Raw genomic sequence first — 4,272 nt, forward strand, 5'->3', positions numbered from 1 at the left:
TTCTGAATAATGTAATTATAAGAAATTCAATTAATAAGTGTGCGATTGAAAGAATCAATTTATTGATTATATGTAATTATACAAACATTGATATAAGTACAAATTTATAAAATAAAATAGCAACTATGCATGTTGGTGACTATATAATATAAGTGGTTTAAATTAACTAATGTACTTTAACAACATTTTTTCTTGATTTCTATGAATATCTTTCAAATGTCATTTAAATTTATTTGCCAAATTTTTATGTCTTTTTTTTAAGTTTTTTTTTTTAATCTATATATTTTCTTTAGGCTTTATGACTTTTCTTAGGTTTTATTGACTTCATGTTTGCAACCAGTACTTTAAATATGAAATTTTAATGACTAATTTAAGGTGGATATTGCTAAAATGTTGTCGAAAGCTTATGCACATAAAATGCATATAGGGCATTAACAATCTGGGTAGGTTGTAGGGCACTTGAAATAAAGCATCAGGATGGACTAAAAAATTTCTTGCAGAAAAATAAGTTGGAATTTTCATCCAATGTTTGGTAATTCCAAGCTGCATATTCTTGGGCAGTGCTTTTTCATTACCAACCTAAAAGCATTAGACTACAAAAATGTGTGCATATATCAAGAATTATTATTCAAGATTATCACAAAACATGCCACTTGCTTTATACATATATGATAATTGCTATTCCTAAGTAGAACATAAATAAGAAAGAATTCTTTCAATTTTTCCATTTGAGAAAATGTTTTTAATATACAGAAATTATTTCTTTTATTATTTGTAAACACACATTCTTCTTTACAAAGCTTTGAAGCTAATACCTAGAAAGTCCCTTTCATAAACAACACATATGAATAACATTAGTGTGTAATACTGGTGATATCTGTGTATACATATCACATTCACAAGAAGTTCATGCTGAATCGGAGGTAGTGAGAGATTTTTTTATTTTAACTAAAGAAAGAATGTCAAATCAGTTTAGGAGTTGAGATTTGATTCAAGATGAAATGATGGACTGATTTTGGTGGATCTTTAATTGGCATGTGTAACTACCAATGACATAACCTATAAAATGCATAGTCTTGAAAGGAAAACTCAAAAGCCATTCTGAGATGACTGGATGCTTATGTGATGGAACTCTTCTGTTTTCTGCCATTTAACTAGGGATGAAAACATACAGCTAAACTTACCAGTAGCTGTAGGCACACTTAATATTTAGATCTTTTATTGTTATTAAATACTTCCATGCTTCTTTTCTTTTATTACCCAAAACCCCAGCCTTCTCCCTCTGTGTCACAACGTCTCCTTCCTCTCCCACTCTTCTTCCTTCCTCCTGTTTTCCAATATAATAACATATAATAACACAGCAAGACCTAATTCTTCTCTGTAATGACATGTACGGAAATTATTGGTAAATTTTATTCGGTAAATAAATGCACTAATTTCCTCCACATGAATTTTAGATTCTTCAAGAAGACCCACAATGTTGTGTGAGACCGTGGGTAAAACTGAAAATTAGCTAATTCAGACATCCTGGGATTTTGAATTCCTGCAATCATACTTGCCTAATTTTGAATTTGTTGGAGGACTTTAGTGCAAACCTGCGAAACTTCTACTTATAGAGTCTATGCTGATGAATGTTTTATGTACTTTAGAATGCTTTGTCTAGGGCCAGGGCGGTGGCACAATGGAATAAGCACTTCCCTCACAAGTACAAGGGCCTGAGTTCAATTTCCAAAAAACTTGGTCTGTCTTTGAAATTTGCATCTTCGGTAAGAGAGGTTTTGATTCATGCCTTTAACATGACACTCTAAATTTATTTCCCTCCTCATGTTGGTCCTGTGATGCTGGCTTTTTCTGTCTGGGATGAAGGAGAAAATGATTCAAGTGGTTTGCTAATGTGCTCTGTGTCTATGGTGTGAGTGTTTGAGTGGAGAGATGGGAAACTAGTCATGGAGATCACTATGGAGACTCCTACAGTCCTTCTTACAAGCTTAAAGAGTCAAAAACTGGGATAAATACCAGAGTTTAATGGAGAAAGTTCTTTCATGAGAGCTCTTACTGAATTGTGGAGATTTTGAAAAGTAAGAGGAAAATAGTACTGACAGAAAGCACTGAATCCAACAGTGCTCAGAGATTCAAATTTTAGGACATTTTGTGCACAGTGCTGAACTTTACAGTCTTATGAACAGTAGAATGTAACCCTGCAGCTGAGGGTGATAAGGTAGATTTTCATCTGTTCACTTCTATGAGACAATGGGATTTTTAGGTGATCTTTAGAAATATTTTTGGTAGCAAATCACCTCAGTATACACAGATATCTTTAGAAATAGCATGAAGTCATTAAAGTAAGAGAATCAGTAGTTGTATGGATTATTTTTGATCATAATTTAAGAAGTTTTTATAGCATAAATGAAAAATTGTATCCTATATTTTAAATGATTCCATTTAAAAGAATGTGTCAGAAATGTTCAGTAGAACACTATTGAGAAGCAAAAAATGTAATAGGATATAATATGGTGAGAACATTATTAAAATTTGTAACTAATTCTAAATGGAGAGGTTTCCTTTGAGAAATTAGAACATGCACTACTCACATCTTGTTCATTTTCTATACAAGGACATCTCCCTTTCATATTTTCTTCTCTGAAGCAGCATACCCATATTTTCCATTGTCTCTCATTACCTACCTGTCTATCAGTCATCTATCTATCTATCTATCTATCTATCTATCTATCTATCTATCTACTTTCATCTATTTCCTTGTCCCTCCATCTTATACAAATACTGAATATTAACTTTCTGAGTCTGGTTTATTTCAGCTTATATGCAGGTCTCTAGTTCCATCCATTTTCATGCAAGTGATATAATTCCAGTCTTCTCTGTGACTGAGTATTCCATTGTGTATATGCATCACATTTTGAATATTTTATCTCTTCATGGTAATAGCATTCCTCAGATTAGAAACATAATTGTGAATATTCATGTATCACTACAATACTCTGTTTTTAGTTCTTTCTGATGTATGATCAAAAGAAGTACAGCTGAGTGAGATATTTTAGCTCTATTCAATTTTTAACAGATCCTCATAAAAGTTTCCTTAAGAGATTCATTAATGTACATTGTCACTAACCTCTTAGAAGGGCTCCTTCTACCTCATATTGAAGCCAGAAGTCTGAGTTTCTTCTTACATTCTTAAATATAGCTATTGTAATGGGATCATATGGAATCTGAAAATAGTGTGATGTTTATTTTTCTTAGAGTTAAAGATATTCAGCATTTTTCCATTTGTAGATCTTTTTTGAGAAGTGTTTATTCAGTTCATTTGACTCGTGGGGGATGTTTTCTACCATAAATTGCTTTGACTTCTTCCTATTTTCTAGTGAGTACTCTCTAATAGAAGGCTAGCTAGCAAAGATTTTCTATCAATCTACATACTATCTTCATTGTTACCTCTTTGTTTATGCAGAAATTTTCAACTTTGTTGTAGCCCTAATTACTGATATTAGAATTATTTCTGTGCTACTGAAGTCCTATTGAGAAAGAATTTTCCTGTCCATTATTTCACATGTTTTCCTCTTTTATCTTCCATCAATGCCAAGTTTCTGATTTTATATAGAGATTCTTTACCCATTTTCATTTGTTTTAGTGCATGATAAAAATAGGGAATTAATTTCAAATTTCTGCATTGGAAATCCTGTGTTTTCCAGCTGTGTATGTCAGAGAAGATTTGTTCAACATGTTTTTTGTCCATTTGTCCCAAGTCAGATGTTGGTAGATGCATGTGTTCCTTTCTCTGTTTTCTCCTCTGACCTTATTCTACTTCTTGTCATTTTGCTGATTCCATGTTGTCCTTCAGCATTTGTAGTAAAACATAAAATCTGTTTTTGTGGTGCCTTCAGCCTTACTATTTCTGCTCAGTGTTACTGTAGCTTTTCTTTGTCTTTTTTATTTCATACAAATTTTAGGAATTTTTTGTAATTATTCAAAGAATGTTGTTAGTTTTTTTATTTTTTTAGGGAAGGATCTACAGGGTGCTCAGGGTCTAACTACTAGATAGGACTTATAATGATCCACCTGTTTACAATCTCCCAAGAGCTGGGATTACAGGCTCATGACACCATTCCCAGTCTCATTTGCCCTCTGAGCATGCCCCAGTAGCTGGGCTGGCATGGCAGACCCAGGGATTGAACCCCTGGCCTTGCACCTGCTTGCAGGTGCTTTAATCCGCTGAGCTATTTGTCTAGCACTTCAGTGTTGTTTTATTTTATTTACTTA

The 4,272-nt window shown here is 33.0% G+C and overlaps 1 pseudogene; it reads left to right on the top strand.

The window, feature by feature from the left end:
* LOC105741252 overlaps window positions 1–4,272 on the top strand; it is a 38,668-nt pseudogene that overhangs the window by 6,205 nt on the left and 28,191 nt on the right.

The sequence above is a fragment of the Octodon degus genome, unplaced genomic scaffold, assembly GCF_000260255.1.
Source record: "Octodon degus isolate 3935 unplaced genomic scaffold, OctDeg1.0 scaffold00365, whole genome shotgun sequence".
Classification (NCBI taxonomy): domain Eukaryota; kingdom Metazoa; phylum Chordata; class Mammalia; order Rodentia; family Octodontidae; genus Octodon; species Octodon degus.